Consider the following 18,497-nt stretch of genomic DNA (forward strand, 5'->3'; position numbering starts at 1 on the left):
CAACTCCTGAGATTCCCCCAGAGTAATCCTGGCCTAATAAAGTGGAAAATTTGCATCTTTGATGGCTCTGGCATTCCCACAACAAGGTCAAGGTGTCTTTGCAGAGCACACTGGTGGTATTTGACATGGAAATGGCAGAATGTGAAACAGGGATGGCCAGTATTTGCTGCTGGTCCCAGAAAAAAGAAAAAAAAAAATCTTTTCTGGCTCTGAAATCCCTGTATCCCTGTTCACACTTTGCAAATCCATCTCCTTGCAAAGCTCAGAGAAGATTTGGGATTGGAAATCACAATAATTCAAAATTGTCCTTGAAGGGCTGTTGACCCAAATTCCCATTTCCCAGATAAAAGCAGTCCCTGGTTTCCCCGGAGCAGAAAGCAGGAAGGACAAAAGCAAAACCCCAGAACTGTGTTTTATCAGAGGAGAAATATTTCCTAAGGGGAAAATTCAATCAATACTTTGCAATTTCCTAACAATCCATTAATCATTGCAATTATGCAGAGATAATTCAAGCTTTCCAATCCAGCTGCTAAATTAGAGAAAAGCGTTCTCTTAGCACGCACTCTCCCCAGTTTGACATGTCAGTCAGAAAAAAAACCCCTTCAAATATAAAATCCATGCACTGAAATTAAAAAAACAATCTGTTTCAAAACCCTAGACCAATTTAAAGAGTTTACAATGTACCAGGATTCTATTTTTCAGGTAATTCTATGCCACAGGTAGGAATAATGAAAATACAAGGAGTTAATGTGAATTTTTCTGTTGATAACTCATTTGCATTCCATCACGTGCTACGTCCTTTCTGATTTCTAGAGCTCTAAGAAGAAAAGGTATAAGAAGAAATAGACCAAATCAAAATGAATTCCTAAATTAGCCTTTCCTTTCCTAATCTTGAACTTGGAATAAAAAAAAGACCTGCATCTGAACAGATTTTTTATCCAAAATCAAATCTCATTCTGGTTTGGCTGTTCTTTAGGAATCCCTGCAGCACTGCAGAAAGAGAGGGAAGGGAACAGAAAAATGAACCATCTTCTGGAGACATTTTTCACTAGGACAATATTATGGTAAGCAGAAAGGAAGGAAAGTTTTCAGTGTGTTTTGGGAACAGGAATTGAGTGCAAGACTCAATGACTTGGTGTTCCTTGTGATGACTGTCAAAATGAAGTCATCAGTTTCCGGAATCCATTTTGGACTCATCACTCATCTCTTTGTCTGTGTCTGCTGCCTCCAGAGACACCAAGAAAACCCTGGCAGCCCCAGGATCATTGCTGGCCAAGATATAATTCCACAGAATCATCACTCAAAATCTTCCTCTTACACACCCTGCCAGAGGGGTTTATTCCCTATCTAGGGTCAAAATTTGCTTGATGTTGGAGTTGGTACCAGGCAAAAGCAGTGACAGCAGCACAGGTGTTATCACATGGCCCATCATCTTCTAATTTGGATACAAAAGACCAGCCCTGGGGAATGAAGAAGCACTTTGGGTTCTGTGGCCAAGTCATTCTCTGCTGAAACAACCAGCGGGGCCGGCTGGCTGCGCTCAGCACGGCCGCATTGGTGTGGAGCTGCACGACTGTACTGGGAGCCAGGCTGAGGCTGTAAAACTTTGCTCATTAAGATCATTAGAGAGCTGTCAGATGGAACTACTGGGATGGCTTTGATCTGGCAGAATATCCTTCCTCCTGTTCCCAGACATTTGGAACCATCCAGTTTACCATAATTATATTTTTTCCAAGTAATTTGAACAACGCTCTTTGGGTTTTCTATAGGTTGCAATAACTTCTTCAGGCAAACTGGAGGCTGTAACAGCTATAACAAGATTAATTTATTAAATAGAAATCCTGATATTACAGTGATTCCTCTCTAAATATATTCACAGCTGGTTTTGCCAAGAAAATGACAAAATGTTGCTGATAATCTCAAAGATATTCCCTATAAATCCACTAGGTGTCCTACTGTTTTCAAGCAATTAGGCTCAAGGTTTGTTTGGGTTTTTCCCTAGTTTTGCCAGTGAGGAATTAGTTTGAGGCTTTAGTGGAATTAGGTTTGGGTTTGCAGGTTGAAGAGATGTGTACGTGTGGTTTGTGTGACACAGCAGGACATCCGGCTCACAGCAGCAGCGCTTTTGGCAAATGCCACTAATGTTCCCCACAGAGACCAACTCAAGGTTACAGGCTGGAAGAGAAAAAGGGAAAAGAATCTGCCTTCCTCTCCTGGGAATGCTAAACAAGATCCAGCCGAGCCAAATCCTCTTTTCAGTCAACCTTGAGCATCTATTTATAGGACTGCTAAAGCGAGACCAACACCGACCTCAAAGGTGGTGGCAACACGCGTTAACCTTCATGGGAGCTGCTCTGCTCAGGCTGTGGTTGTGACATTCCTGGTCACTGTCCCCATCCCTGACGAGTGTTCCCTGATTGCCAGCGCCTGTCAGCAAAGGCTGGCACAGCACACGCTCACAAGGTGCCCTGTCACTTCCAACACAGGGGGCATGTAAGCACACAGCAATAAAAGCAAGCTGAAAAACAGCCACAGGGGAATTTTCTCATCTCAGAAAATACCTGGGGTGGAGTGTGGCCATTGGACAGTCTCCAGCTGCTTGGCTGCTCCCCCGTGGTGTGACCTGGAGAGCACTCACCGTATCAATTGTGCTATCCAGGACATCCCTCCTCTGCCTCCAGATTTGTAACTTGCACTGAGCCCCAGATATCTCCTAGGTATTGCAAAAACATCTTTCATTATTCCAGTGGTTTTCAGTGCTCAAAAATGCAGTATTTCAGTGAGAGAGAACTGCAGGGGGATTTTTGTGGTCTTGTAACTGAAGCACAAATCACGTTCTGTGTAATCCTCCCAGTCTTGCCCTCCCAAACAGAGGCCTTTTGCAAACACCCCTCCTATTCACTCTCATTTCACAGGGCTGCCACAGCTTGGATCTACCCCAGATCTCTGCAAAGTAAGGGAGGAGAAAATCAGTTTTGTTTTCTATTTAACAAATGCCAGAGGCAGAGATGCTCTCAAACAATGAGATTGTCTCTTTTTCCAGTAGGTGCTTTATGGCCAGAAGTCCTGCCCAGGGCTATTGGCACTGGGCAAGGTGTCAGCACCAGTTTAATCACAAACTGCAAGGGGAAATCAGAGGGGGAACAAGAGCCTACTGTCCTTGGCCCACCAGGACTCCTTGCCATCAGGCATTGTGCATCACGGGAAGTGTGGAGCATCTGTCCTCTGCCATGTGTCACTGCTCTGCCTCCCTTCCCTGCTATCTGTGCTCAAGGTATGGCAGTCATTTTCCTGCAAGAAGAAAAGGAGGCTCAGATCTTCCCCAGTGTGTGTCTGTAGGTACCTGCTGCAGTCCCACCCGTGAGCAGGGTGCACCATGCTGGCTGTGAGGGAGTTTAACCTGGTCCAGCGCCTGTGTTTGCTGTGACACGCAGCAAACACCTCGAGCCTTGCCATGATTCAGAGCATAATGTGTGGGAGCCATCTGGTCCCGTAGCTGAAGGAGCAAACGGAAAATCTGATGAAAGCACAAACAGTCACAATGAGAGACTGAAAAGATGTGTTGATATTCCAAGCAGAAGTCTCCTTCTGTGGGGGGTAATCTCATCACCCATTGCCTCTTTCCTATTCCTTCCTCTGGAAACCTGCTGTCAGCCAGGTTGCACTCTCAGCTCTGGGAGTACTCACACCTCTGGGATGCTAAAAATATGTTTCATGTGCTTGACCATACCTCCCGAGACAAGAATTTGCTCAGCAGCCAGCTGTGCAGTGAGCAAGATGTGCAAGATGCTCACATGCAGCACAGCACATTTTAGGGAGCTTGGATTGATCCAGAACTTTGGCTGGTTTATGATGCACTCTCAGTTGGGATAAGTCACTAATATTGTCCCACTGCTGTGCAGAATGACAGCTTATGGCTGTGACAGACGGAGCAGAGTTTCACCTCAGCTTGCCTAGATATTCTCAGCCCTGCAAAGATGTATTTGGGAGGGACTGGAGCATCAGGGGAGAAACAAGGAACTCAGTGCAGTGGATGAGGTAGAGCTTGGGATGGCTTTGATGTGGCACAGTTTGTGCATGTCCTGGATACCGGGTTAATAAAAGTAGTTTCATTGTATTTTGCAGCCAGTCTGGTTTTCCCTCATTCTGACCCTGGTTTCTGATGTTTGGAGGGCACAGGGAAGGCAGGGAGACAGAAGATGCCTATTTTAGTACTTCTCTGCAGGGAATGCACACGTTTCAGACAGGTACACATTTGTTTCCTCTGACACCAAATTAAAGGGGAATTGATGTATTGATTCTACAATTCTTCTAAAAATTGCTTCAAGTTTTGGCTTGCTTTCAAGCTGGTTAAATGCAATGTGCACACAGTTCAAGACAGCTATTTAATTATTCTAAAATTAATATAGTTTAAAAAATTCAGCTCTCTGTGAAATGCAGAAGATAAAAAGCATAGAGAGCAGCCCAGAAAGGCTCTATATCCTGGGTTCATCCCACAGTGAAGGCTGCAGGTGAGGGGGGATTCTGCCCTTTTGCCCCACTCAGGTGAAACCCCACCTGCAGAGCTTCCTCCAGCCCTGGGGAACAACAGCAGAAGGATTTGGAGCTGCTGGAGCAAGTCCAGAGGAGGCCACGGAGAGGCTGAAAAGGCTGGGGCCCCTCTGCTCTGGAGCCAGGCTGGGAGAGATGGGAATGCTCAGTTTGGAGAAGAGAAGGCTCTGGGGAGACCTAAAGACCCTTCCAGTGTCTAAATGGGCTCTGAGAGCTGGGGAAGGACTTTGTACAAGGGTCTAGAGGGAGAGGACAAGGGGGAATGGCTTCCCACTGCCAGAGGACAGGAATAGATGGGATATTGGGAAGGAATTGCTCCCTGTAAAGGTGGGAAGGCCTTGGCACAGGGTGCCCAGAGAAGCCGTGGCTGCTCCTGGATCCCTGCAAGTGTCCAAGGCCAGGTTGGACACTGGGGCTTGGAGCAGCCTGGGATAATAGAAGGTGTCCCTGCCCAGGGCAGGGGGGTTGGATCTGGATGATCTTTAAGGTTCCTTCCAAATCAAATCATTCTGGGATTCTATGATTCCATTATACAATAATAACCTGAGTTAGTAATTTGCTGTCCCAAGTGTTAAATCCACTATCTTTATAAGACTATTCCTATATTTAACTAAATAAATACTGGCAAAGTAGTCACCTCAGGTACTCAGCTATTGTATTTGTAGACTAGGGAATATCTCTGTGCCAGGTAGGCTCCTGGTCCTAAAAACGGAAATAGCTTGTATTAGGAATGGAGTAAGAGTCCTGTATTTTCTTCTTTGATCACTCTATCTCTGCTTTTATGATCTCACTAGGAGAGTGATATGACAGATTCTTCTGTATTTTGAGAGGCAACATGACTCGTCCAAATATTTGAAGTCATCTTCATGTTTCATTTATTTTCTGGCAAAACAGCATCCATCTGCAGTTTAAGAATAGAACATACAAAAAATGTATAGAACTCCAAAACACAGAACACAGAATTTCTGGGCAAAATTCTCTTCTCAGTTACATTTACATAACTCTGGAGTAGTGTCTTCCTCTTTCTTGTTACTCTGAGCCCCTTTTCATCTCATTGTGTCAGAGCCATAGGATCTACCATACATGGCTAAATCCGATTTCATCACAACTGTTGCAATCTCCCAGACGAAATTACAATCTCAGAGGAAGTACATAAAGACACATGGGCCTCAATGTCCTAAAAATATGCCGCTGTCAGTTGTTCTCTGTTAGTAGTTTTCCATGCAAATGAAAATACCATGGTGGTGGAGAAGTGCTGAACTATCTGGAGCAGATTTTCCACACACACAAGAGCAGAGAATCTGCATTATTTGGCTGAGCTCTTTTATAAAACATCATGTTCAGTAGCTCTTTCTTTAAACAAAGAAAGGGTTTGCACTAAATTGTTTGATATTTATTTTGTGAAACTCTGTTCTTTGGCTGTCCATGCTATAGAAATGCTGTTATGCTCCAAGAAGACAGATTGCCTGGGCTGGAAGCCCCAGCCCTGATCCAGGGAAGCACATGGCTTCCTTACAATGATTATGATGAAAATAATTACTATTCAGTATATGGGGCAATTGTTTTTGGTGTTTAAAACAGAACAAAACAAAACAAAACAAAGCAGGTTTGGAAAGGAAAACAGAACATTAAAAAAAAAAAATTGTTAAATAGGAAGTGGTTGACTTTCAGGAAGTAACTCCATATGCAGTTTCTGCTATCCAGTGTTTCCAGTCATCAGAGAACGGAAAGAAAAAATGCCATTAAATATCCCAGCGGTCCTTTAGAAAATAATTCACCTCCCTTTCCGTAGGTATAACATTTTACATCTCCTGTCCAACAGCTGGTGGTGTCAAAGGCCAAGCGAGCAGGACGTGGAATGCAGAGCTTCAGTGGTTACTGAAGGCAAAACCATCTAAAGCTGTAGCAGATGTTCCCTTGCTTCCTGTCTGCTTATCAGCCCTGCAAAGGCACTTGGGTTTTGTGCTTGTTGTGCCAAGGGTAGCTATGGAGATCTCCTACAAGCTGTGCAAGAGTGATACGCTGAAGGATCTTTATGTATTTGGTTATGAATGATCAAGAAAACAGTATGGTTTCTAAGAACTCGCTCACAATTTTCCATATGTACATCAGTCGTTCCCCTCGCACGACACGAAAATGACATTTCAAATTAAAAAATAACTTAAGAAATACATTTCTGCAGTGAAGATGTTCATTTGGCCTCGGTGTGCTCATGTTTTATACATTGTTTCTAGTACACCATGAAATAAAGAATAGTATATCCAACCAACTGTATTTCTCCAAGGCCTTGAAAGTGCTCCAGAAGAGTTTTTAACTGTCAATTTAAATATCACTGCCACTAATCCTTTTTATTGCACCTCAGTTCAGTTTTAATTCCTGTTTATATTCATTATGAGCTCCTGTAAATTATAACTTTAATATGAATGACTACGTGCAAGTGTTAATGCAGTGCTCCATCTATTCTAGGGCTTTGAGATAGTTTAATGAGACTGATTTTTACACTGATGCATTTAAATTAATATGCATTCCCAACACAGTCAAGACCCAGGGCAATTAAGTTCATTACTTATTAGATAGAAGTTCTTTTCCTCCATGAAATAGAAGAAATAAAGGAATTTATTTTATGTAAATTCTAGCCCAGATGTTTTGCTTTAAAGGGTAGCGGAAAAGGATGGATTTGGAATGGTTCCTTTGCCCAGGTTGAAACTGGAAACCAAAAGTGACAGTTTTGACTTCTCACTGGTAAACATGGTTATAGATATTCCTGTGGGATACAAAAGAGGAACAGTGGCTCTGGTGGCGTTTGCCACATTTCATGTAACACTATCCAGGAAAAGGAGCACTAGGTAACCATTATTGCACCTTTAAATTGTTGATAGCATTGCAAATTCGTGTTGACCTGGAAAATGCAAAGAGTGGACAGAGTATTCCTTCTAGGGGTGATATTCAGTGTACTGCAATATCATGGCCCATAGTCCAGGAAGAACTGAAGCACTTTGGGACAGGAGGTTCCCAGGGAAGTAGCTGTGGACATTGTTTTGAGAAAATGAGTTTCCATATGAAAGCTAGAGACCTAAAATTCAGTCACCTTCCTGTCCCCAAAGGCACACAAGGACAAGACAATGCATGAAACAAAAGAGAAAAGTTGTTGAATTAAGATATCAGGACTGTATGCAATGGGCAGACTTGCAGGCAAAGGATGATCTGAAGAATGCAGTGATAGAAACTGCCTGAAGCATCTGGGAAAACACCAGAAGTTGAAAGAGGAAAAGAGGGAAAAGGGGACCCAGAGGTCAAATTCGTATGAGTTAGGAATGTGGAGAAGGTGAGCACAATTCTGTGGGTGAGTTCCTGGTAGAGGTGCAGTAAATATATTTAAAAAGCAATATATTGGTACTATGACCAAGTAAGAGAGTTTTTGTTTGAAGTGTTTGAAAATTGAGGTCACAGTATTTACACTTAGACTGTAAGGGGCAGCACAGTTGGAAGCAGGATGGATGAGATGGTTTAACAGGGCTTCATTGTAGTCACATTAATTCAGTTTAAATAATTAATTCTCTTTTAAATTGACTCTATTCTGCACACTTGACATTTTGGTAAAGCTGCCATTGCCTGGCCTTCTGGTAAATGCTTTTGCATTTGTTTTCCATTGTTTCCTTCTTGAAAAAAAAATCCTTGTCACTAACAGGAACCATCAGCAGCATGGAACAAATTGACTTGCCAAGGACATTTCCTCCCATCTCATTATTTGCACTGGAAGTACTCTTTTTTTTGTATCAAGAGTCAGAGTGTGATTTTTTAAAATTTCCATTTATTAAGGTAGTTTTGTACTGTATTATGAGTCAAATTCAAACTTGATTATGTAAATTACTTTCTGGGCATCAACATTTGGTCATACATTTTCCAAGGAGGTGATCGAGCAGTTTAATTAATAATCAATTCACAGTTCTCTCTGCCTACTTCATTATGTAGAACCCCTGACTGCTGCAGGAGAGGGTCTCCCCCAGGTATGAATCAGAGCAGATACATCACCCTCCCTCTTCTGCTCTTAGAATATTGATTGTGAGCCTCAGGTAGCTGAGATTGAGTGGATCTATAATGTTATTTGGCACAAATTGGGTTAAACAAACAGGTTGTGTATTTCACTTGCAAGGTGATTTGGTTTGTGTTTTCTCTCCTATCCTTTCTCAGTTGTGGCTCAGTTGCTAAGAAAGTGTTCATCTGCTCTAAACTCCCCCATGGAAGTGGGAGGGCTGTATGGCAAAGGAACACAAACATAATTTTTTTGGTGGGGCATCTGTTGGGGTTGAGACTCCTTCAGGTAACCTGGAGCCAACCCTCGGAGAGCTCAGCAAAGGGCAGAGCCAGGGCTGACCTACATTCACAGTGACTCACCATGAGATTTAATGTTGTTCCTCTGTGTTGCTGGTTTCTCAGCAGTTGCTGAGGCTTTAAACAAGGGCACTCTTACCTAACCCAATCGATGGATAAGCAGTTGGGACCCAATTTAATGCAGCCAGTATTTGTAATAATAGAAGGGCACATTCCAAAGCTGTTACAGAAGAAAAGAATTTCAGATAATTAGGAGAGGAGTTGGGCAGTGATACAGATTTAAAAAGTACCCAAGATAAAATAACAGATACTAAAAATATCTGTATTGAGATGAAATCCTCATGACTCAGTACTCGAGCCAACTTCCATTCTCTAGGAATTAGCAAGGAAATAATCCAAACAGGGTAGGTCCTGGTGTATTGCCTTACTCTGGGCTTACACTTACACTTATATCTCACACTGAAAAAGGTCAGACTCAAGTCTGACTTTTCAGGGCAATTGCAAATTTCTTAAAATATGTTCTGTAGTTGTAGCTTTAAAAAAAAAGGTGAGTTTATTTCTATCTAGAAAAAATCACATAGGGAGCCCTCTGGACCTTGAAAGGCAAAAGCACTGACAGTAGCACCAGAGATGCATTCTTTGTGACAAGCAGGACATTCATTTTAATACCTGTGACTCTCTAGCTAATAACTGAGGAGTGGTCAATCCAGCTTGCAAATAGAAACACGAGTGCCATTTCTTCTCTTTTTTTCTACATGAAGTGTCCTCTGACTAGATGCAAAACTTTGAAAGTATTGAAGATACCGTAAGCATTAAAAGTATTTTGAAAAGTATTTTGAGTGCTGTAGAATCTCAGAAAAGCAAAAATCTGTGTTAGGAGAGCTTCAGCTACAATCTGGGTCAGATTTTCAGTGCAGATGTGTCAGATGCAGTTCCTTGGAAAGTCTCCATGGCAGTTAGTGAGAAGAGTGACCCAATGTTTTCTCACCGTACAAAATAACCGTTCTGTTTGATGATGTCATGTGCGTGAAGCCCTGCCTGCATTCCCACAGCAGAGTCCTGTTTCAGCTTGTTTGGGAGAAGAGATTTCGTCTCAGAACTGTTTCAAACAGAGTTTAGCAAATCTCTTTGGTACACCTTGACTGATCTCAGTCAGTTTTCAGAATTTTAATGATTTGGTTTTATTTCCAGATAATGACTATTTATGTAAATGAGATGCCTTATAAATAAATATGGAAATTATTCCATAATATTAATTACAGGCTTTATGGTTCAAACACTTATTAAACTAAAGGCAAATGGTGCTGGGGATTGTCTATGAGTTTATTGATTTAGTTACTTTGTTAGTTTTATTTTAACTTGACTTACATATGTTGGGCAGTATTTCCTGAACTAAAACAAGGTGTACTGTGTGCCTGGATATATCAAAGGATATTGAAGGATAATAAAAATCAAAATGCCTTATAAAGTGGTAGTAGCAAATGGAAACCAGACTTAAGAATGATTCTGTCTAAAAATCAACTAAATGAGTTTTACTTGGAAAATCTCAGCTTAAGTGTTGTTAGCTGTTTACTCAAAAATTAGTCTTAAATTAATTATAATCCTTTGCATTTCTATAGCTGCTTCTCTTGAGAATCTCAGTAGTGTTCTACAAACATTAATTAAGCCTAATAGTACTCCTGAGAAGTGGTTAAGTGATAGATATACTTCACCCACCATGATATAAGCAATCTCTAGAACAAAATACAAAAAACTTTAAACAGCAGGACTACACAGGACTTTAGAGCCTGAAGTATCCCCATCAGGCAAAACTGTGGGGAAGATTTAACTACATGGAATAGAATTGCTTGGCCTGGGTATGATTTGAAGGTGGATAAAAAATGCAAATAATAAAGATCTCTTCGCTAGAGATCTCTAATGAAGGAAAGTGGCTTTCTATGGCCCCACGGTATCATGTGGTGTGGCTCTGGTGATGAATTGAATACTGATTCAGAGGAAAACTGCTATTTGCAGAAATCACCCCCAGATGGGCCAAAGAGCAGGCATCCACATGGAACCTTTAAGGCTGATGCATGAACAGCAGGGATAGCAGTTAAGTCCTCTCACCCCTGAGGGAACAGGAGCTGCTGAAAATAGCAACAAACCAGCAGTATCAGTGTGTACATTTACAGCCCCAGACTGTTATTTTTGCTGGCGAATCTGCATGCACAATTTCCTTCCTGATATTACTCCACAAAGAGCAGCTTTTGTTATCTGGCATTACTGATGACAGCAATACTTAAACCAGGTTAGTGCTGGCACAGACAGCAAGCTGGCTTTGATAGATGCATTAGAATTTGGGCAGTCCTCAAGCAACCCTTCTGCTGTCCCGTGCTTGCAGAATGGACTGCAAATATTTTTCTGGGAGCTTCCAGCGTCCAGAAATGTGCTCCAGCTGTACACGCTGATTGCCTGCTAACGACAGGACCAGAGGTATGGATGGCATCACTTGCTGGACACCCCAACCCTCAGCAACACAGCCAAGCACAACTTCACTGTTTCATCCTTGACTAACACCAAAGGGATCCCCTGCCTCTCTTACCGTTCCAAAGCTGAGAGCTGCTGCCATGCTGCAGTGCCTTGTGAATAATTTTAGCAGTTGCCGAGGGAAACTTTACGACGCACAGCCTAAGTCCTCAGATGCACACTCTGAAATCTTGAGGAAGCAAATTGGTGCTGGAAAGGGAAATGATAATGAGTTTGTATCAGATTTTTATTTATAGAAATGACTTGGAAGCAGCTGGATCTCCTCCTTGGGTACATTTTCTTTCCGTTTTGTTTCCCAGCATTTCTTTCCTTTTGGGACCACAAACTCTCCCATAAATATTGGCAATACGTGCTTGCTGAGAAACTCTCTCTACCTGCTAGAGAAAAAAAATCTCCTCGTTTTATCCAAGTAGAATGCCTAGATACTGCAACCAGACAATTAAACTTTATCCTTACTCATATACAGTAACATTCTTTATTTGCATTTGTGAATTGTAATTCACGACACACATGACTCCAGTGCTTCTGCTGAGTTCAGTGGCCTTTGGATCAGGACCTGTATTTGCTTCATTTCCCCATATTTTTAGCTGCTTCAATGATTACTTTACCTAGAGAAAGGTCTGGAAAATATATAAATTTTATCTACATATATATACATACATATATGACATTCTATTTCCTGTTTTATAATGTATAGTCAGTAGGCTTTCTGGAGTGCAAAAGCTTTTTGGAGATACTACACTTGAATCAGTAAAAGGAAGGGTGACTGCACTGTTGTACTGCTGCAACACAATATTCAAATGCTTTATTATTTCATAATCTGTCCTAGAATTTAATCATTCCAAGCTGGGATGGTCTCTTTATGTCAAAAGGGATAAGTCCCAGATTTACAAATATGCATGTATGAAAAAACCCATGAAGATGTGGCTTCATTTCCAGTGTGATTCCAGCTTGCCAAAGGCTCCATTTCATTGCATAACCCTCCGGATGCAGATCCATTACTGCACTGTAAAGTGGGTTACTGGACAGGGTAAGGCAATTCATCTTCTGAAATGCAGAGTCTTGTTTTGCCAGTTATGGAGTTTATAATTATCCATTATCATTATCTCCATAGTTATTTTTACCAAGGTTACAGATAGGTCTTTTTGAAAGGTGTTCAGTTGGGTTCTCTTGAAGGTTCATTCTTCCCCTGTAGAGGTAAAAGAGCAGTGCACACAGCACAGCCAAGTGAGTTCAAAAGGCTTAAAACCGGCGAGAAAGAGAACAGATTAAGTCCCAAATTGCACACTTAAGAAACTGAACTAAAATTGTGTTATGGAAGCCAGTCTCTGCCAGGAAAAACTGGGAATAGTGATAACTGCAGGTTTTTTTTTTTAAGCACTTCTGAAGCCCTATGAATTATAAATCATCAAACCCACAGTCCTGGGACAAAGTCTCTTAAAATCATGTCCTGGGACAGCAGAGTTCTCCATTCTATTCCTGGCTCCATCACTGACCATCTGCCACTTGTCCTCTGCCTTGCTTGAGTTTACCCATGTGTAAAATGCACTTAAAATAATCTAAACCAGACTTTGAAAATTACTTCAGTCCCACAAGCTAGAAATTTGGGGTTGTAACATGGAAAAACATCATTATGTGGTTGCTGGTCCATAGAAAGCCTGCATGTCTCTCTGGCTGCACTACAGGGGAGGCTAAATCTGGCTGCCAGGGCTCCACCCTGCACTTGAAAGGCAGCAGAATCCCGCATGAAGCATGCTTGGTGCCTGCCCACCTGCACTACATGCAGTTGTTAACTTGGGTAATTAGCTCACTATGCACAACAAGAATCTGATCCAACACTGACTGGAATTAATCAGTAGACTTCAGTGACTTAATGATCTTGGGCTCGGGTCTTCATGTGCAAGTAGAGATCCTTGCTAAGAGATCCCGAAATGCCCTGGGAAGGGAAAGGCTTTGTCTGACTGACACATAGACACATCTCTGTGCAATGAGCCTGGCAGGAGCTGGGCACACAGTAAATCTGTCTCTGCCTGTACAGTAGCACTATTCACTGATGCTGCTCTTTATTCACAAATAAATACAGAACTGCAGTCACAATTTTTCATAGGCCCTTTTGCAAGTGGCTTTAGAAGAGCCTTAAAGTGGAAAATTGATGACGAGCTACACAGGAAAGCTTTCCAGTGAGATTTGTTAGGAAAGGTGACTTGATAAAGGTGGTGACAAGCTAATAATGAAATGGAACACTGCAATTAAATGTGCTGGTGGGGAAGAAAGTGTGCTACAGCCAAGAGCATGAGCAGCAGGTAGGTCAGGGAGAGAATGCAGCAGAGGTTTGATGGAACAGGGTGGGAAGGAGGGGGAGATGTAAGAACAAGAAAGACAGGACAGAGATAAGCACTGTTAGCTGTGATAGCAGTATGGGGCAGAAACTCCTTTGGAGTTTGTATCAGGCCTTGCAGAGAGAGAACCCTGTCCCTGACCACAATTTGTTGACATTGACACAATGTGTAATTAAATGCAGATAGTCCTAGAAGTACAGGAATGGGGGAGGGAAACAAATTTACAGCAAAACAAAGACATCTACACAACGTTTTGCTTACTAAGAGCTGAAAAGTATGTAAACTGACAGAGAATATTTAAGAATTCTGTTTCTCCAAAATGAGTTTCCATTAGAAATAGTCCAGGGTATTTTAATGGTTATGAACTTAAACCCTGCAAAGTGAGCTATTCATCCATCAGAGCAGGGATTTTGCTCAGTATACAGGCAGCTGTAACACTATTCTTAGAAGGAGGAGCAGACCCATTAATCTTGGGTGTTAACACTGAAGCCTAAAATTTATGCCTACCTGAAAAATGAGCAAGAGCAGAGCAAAGAACTGTTTGCATATCAAAAATTACTAACACTAGCCAGAAGATGGAGTTCAGTATTGCTATTTATTTGAAAAGCATTTCCAGGATTAAAATATATCGGAAATTGATTTAGAAAAGTCTCTACCAGCACACCGAATAATTTAAGGACACGCCACTGAACACAGAGCATCTTGCTGTAGTGAATAGTGACATTCTAGGCTCTTGGTCTCTCACTTACCCTACTGTGTACTGTCTGGAGAGACAAGTTCCTTACGGGTGTGGCTAGAAATGCATTTCATGAAGTAACACAAGGAATGGGAACGTTCTCGTAGTCCCTGACACATTCCTTACTCGGTTTGCTGCCTGTTGAGAAAAAAGAAAGACAGACTTAGCTCCCAAATATCAACCCTGGCAGCGCAGAGCTGTGCCTGCATGTGCAGGCTTGCACACGGGTGCTCCTGCCCAGGTAGACAGCAACTTGTGTCAGCCACAACTTCTCCTACATGGGGGGTATGAGGAGCAGCATTTCTGCTATAAACAATTTAATTAATAAAAGCATGTGGGGAAAACCAATGTTATTTTATACTTTTTGGCTTTTGTATTCTCTTATTCGGTCATATTTCTCAACGGGACAAGGTAAACCAAGAGAGTAGGTCTGAACATATCTGAGTATTTACAGTTCAGTTTTGATAAATTCACAGTATTTACAAATTCAGAACTTCATATGAATTTTATGTCTTTTATAACGAGCCACATCTAAACCCTTAGGCCAAACATCCAGAACTGAGGTAAGACTGAATTCAAAGTCAAAATGGTTTGGTTGGAACCTAGCCCTAATCAGCACTTTGGTATAAAATTTGGAAACTCAGGGTTGCAGTGGACAAGGTGCCAGAAAAGTAGTATTTATTTCTGTGTGGGTACAGGCAGGACTCGTTCTGTTGCGCTCAGCAACATCTTGACACGCTGCACTAATCTTAGCTGCACGCTCTTAAAAGATTATTTTTGTCTCGGGCTCTTTTTCTAGTCTTTGATGCAACAGCCTGCTGCGGGTTACATCAAGCCTGCAGAAAATCCCTCGGTTTTCTCATCCCTTGTTTTCCAGACAGCCGGCACCTCCTCCGGGTCCAGGCGACGGGCGCCGCAGGTGAGCCAAATCCTGGCCTATCTGGGCCGGAGATGAATTTCGGTTCAAATTAAAGATGCTGTCTAGATTAAAAGGCCGAGGTGGGGGGGAGACACAGTCGAGCCCGTGGTCTGCGCGCTGTTTTGGGCGCTTTCGCTAAAGGAGCCCCGCTCCCCCCTTCATGGCCCGGAGCCGCCGGCGCCGCGAGGGGGAAGGCGGGAGCGGAGGGGCCTCGTTCCGTGAGGGGGAAGGCGGGAACGGCGGACCCGCAGTGCGAGGGGGAACGCTCAGAAGGGACGCGGTGGGCGACGGGGCTCGGCCGCCTGCCCCCCAGGAGCTGCGGGACCCGGCGGGTGCCGTCCCGCGCCCGCCCCGCCGCGATCACGGGTCGCCGCCCGCCTCCCCCGCCCCGTGACAGCCAAGATGGCGGCGGAGGGGAGGGGGGATCCCGCCTGAGCCGCCCACACGGCGGGAGGCGGCGGGGGCGAGCCGGGCTCCGCTGGGATGAGATAAGGGCGCGGGCACCAAGCGCGCTGTCCCCCGAACCCCTTCACCACCCGCTCCTCGCCCCGGGGGAGCGAGGCACCCGCCTGAGGTGAGCGCGGCGGGGCTGTCACCGCCGCGGGGCGCGGGCCGGGGGGTTCTCCGAGGCGATGCCGCGGGTCGGGCGCTGCCGCGTTCCGGGGCCGGCGGAGAAGGGGCGCGGGACTGTCAGCGGGGGCGGGGAGGCCGGCGCTGGCGGGCAGGGGGCTGAGGCGGCGCGGGGGCGGCGGTAACTTTCCGCTGGGCCGCGGTGGGAGGGGGAAAACTTTCTCCTTTCTCCTTGTGCCCGTCGGCTCGAGGCTCCCGCCAGCCCCCGCCGGGCCCGAGGGGGCTCCCCGGGCGGCGGGGCCGCGGGGCCGGCCGAGCCCTCGCTGCCGACCTGCCATGTTGTAGGGGCTGCACGCCGGCGGGCCGGGGTGTGTGCGTGTCCGCGAATCCGCGTGTGGGTGCGCCTTCCCCAAATCCCTGTGTGTGCGTGTCCCCGAATCCGCGGGTGTCTGTGCGCTCCCCAAAGCCCGAGTCTGTGCGCTCCCCAAAGCCCCGAACGTGCGCGTCCCCCCGATCCGCGTGTGTGTGCGTGTCCCCGAAGCCATGTGCGGGTTTTCCGCGCAGCACCGCTGCGTCAGGCGGAATTGCCCAGCGGTGCTCAGCCCCACGGTGCGTGTTTCTGTCCCGACTTTCCCTTCGGCAGCCTGGGTTACCCTATACCTGGGTTGATGCAATGCGCTGGAAGCGGCTGTAGAAATCAGCCGTGGCATTTTTATCGTCGCTCTGTCATGAGGTCTGCGTGTGGCACAAGTTGCTGGCCAGGGGATGATGGTATTCAATAACTTCCCAGTGATGGTTGCTATTCCGAAGTTATTCCAAACAGGCTGCGTTTAAAAATGTGCCGCTTCTACTTTCCTAAAAATGAGGTCTTGACTTTCTGTCTAGTTCTGAAACTTAATTTTTTCGAATTAACTGAGTGGAAGTATGGTGTTCTGGGCAGCTTTTTACTTCATTTCACAATTTTTTCTGGAACTGTTGCTCAACTGGAGGTTTCCGTAAAAAGTGTTGCATTACAGTACATAATATTTCACTTTTTGAATGATTAAACACAAATATGTTATCTTGGCAAGTGTCTGGTGGTTTAGGGGTACTAATTGAGTTAGTCTAGCCAAGAAAGGTCGAGGGGAGTAAATGGATTATTTCTGGTTTGTGTGTCTAGCATGCAAGTCTTACTTTGTAAGAGTCTCTTGCTTTTCTCATCTTTTTTTAAAAAGTCATATATTTAGAGTACTGGAGAAACTTCATCTAGCTTTTAGGGTATTGAGGAGTCTGTAAGTTTATTTAAAGTGAGCATTAAAGTGGAGCTCTGGTAAAGGCAGCTATTTTTTAGGGGCTATCGTGACTTGGCATTGAAATAGTTTAATTATCAAAAATAGAGCATTAGAGTTTCTGTGGCTAGCTTGAGGAAGGGGAAAATTGCATGGAACCTTAAAGGCAGAACAAAAAAGATTAAGCTTCTCTACAGCCTTAAGAGCTTCTGTGATGTACACGTTTTACTTCTGGAAATGTTGGGCTCCAGCTGGATGAGTACTTTGCTCAAGTTTGAGTGGCCTCTGCTCCTTTGGAGCAGCTTTTACCCAATGGCCTCTTGTAAAAAGTGAGTTTATTAGGAAGCAGCACAGAATATAAGATCTGCTTCTGCAAGCAGTAAGACAAAAAGCAGCAGGACTGTGTTCTTTACACAGGGACTTATTTAAAAATATTTTCCCAGTATTTCATGCCTCTGAGAATTCATATTTTTTGTAGCCGTATGGTTGAAGGTTTTTCAGCTCTTTCTGTATGACATAACCCCAGTATGGTGCTCAATGGAATTACTATATGTGTTAATGGCAATATTAGCAGTTATCTAGTTAATATAGCCAGAGTTAATTATTAGTTAGAAAAAGCACAAATATTGACATAGTCTGGCACACACTATAGGGCTCAGGTGCACGCAGCAGATGCAGGTCAAGCCTTAGAAACAATGTCAATAACCTGCTTCTGTTTCAAATATGTGCTTGAAAGGGAAAGTAGAAAGGTAGAGAGTGAAGCCAACAGGTCCCTAAGGGGCGTGAGGTTGTAACTAATACAGCTGTTCTGTGTGACTCTTAAAGAAGAGCTGTGGGCACCACCACTGCCAGAAGCCAGTCTGTCAGTTTTTAATCTGCAGGATTTTGCATTGAGGGTTTACTAATTTCTAGGTTAATTCCTGCTGTAGTGGGTGATAGCTGGAGAACACTGTCTTGTGACTCTAGAGAGGAAGACAATTCCTAGACCAAGCTGAATGATAATGGGGTTTGGTAACCTTGAGGTTTTAATACAAGAACGAGAAATTTGCAGCGTCACTTAAATATTCAACATCCTTTTTTATTTCCATCATGCTCCCTAGCAGCTGAGTTGCTGTTAGTTTTGCAAGTCATAGTAGGTTGAAATGCTTTTTATAATACTGGCTGCAGAAACATTTGTGCTTCCTGGCCAAACACAGGCAGGTTGGAATGGGAATAGTACAATAGGTACTTAGTCAAAAGCTTTCTCAATCTTAAAT

The 18,497-nt window shown here is 43.9% G+C and overlaps 2 protein-coding genes and 1 long non-coding RNA gene across 8 annotated transcripts in view; 1 reads left to right on the forward strand and 2 right to left on the reverse strand.

Moving 5' to 3' along the window:
* The window catches only part of MTFMT (mitochondrial methionyl-tRNA formyltransferase), a 431,560-nt gene that overhangs the window by 25,521 nt on the left and 387,542 nt on the right, over positions 1-18,497 (reverse strand). The window lies entirely within an intron of this gene.
* On the reverse strand, positions 11,735-17,039 carry LOC108962007 (uncharacterized). Its single transcript, XR_001990472.3, has 3 exons — positions 16,634-17,039; positions 14,498-14,622; positions 11,735-12,598 (listed from the first exon to the last, which is right to left on the reverse strand). It is a non-coding gene; the product is annotated as an uncharacterized LOC108962007 (long non-coding RNA).
* Positions 15,287-18,497, forward strand: part of DENND4A (DENN domain containing 4A) — a 47,710-nt gene continuing 44,499 nt past the window's right edge. For 4 of the 6 annotated variants that reach the window (XM_009090055.4, XM_050978228.1, XM_050978229.1 and 1 more), the window contains exon 1: positions 15,772-15,977. The gene's annotated coding sequence lies outside the window, so the exon portion shown is untranslated. Of the gene's footprint in view, positions 15,404-15,770; positions 15,978-18,497 lie in introns of those variants that run through there. The other 2 variants (XM_050978227.1, XM_050978231.1) reach the window with 2 other exon arrangements.

This window comes from Serinus canaria, chromosome 10 (assembly GCF_022539315.1).
Source record: "Serinus canaria isolate serCan28SL12 chromosome 10, serCan2020, whole genome shotgun sequence".
NCBI lineage: Eukaryota > Metazoa > Chordata > Aves > Passeriformes > Fringillidae > Serinus > Serinus canaria.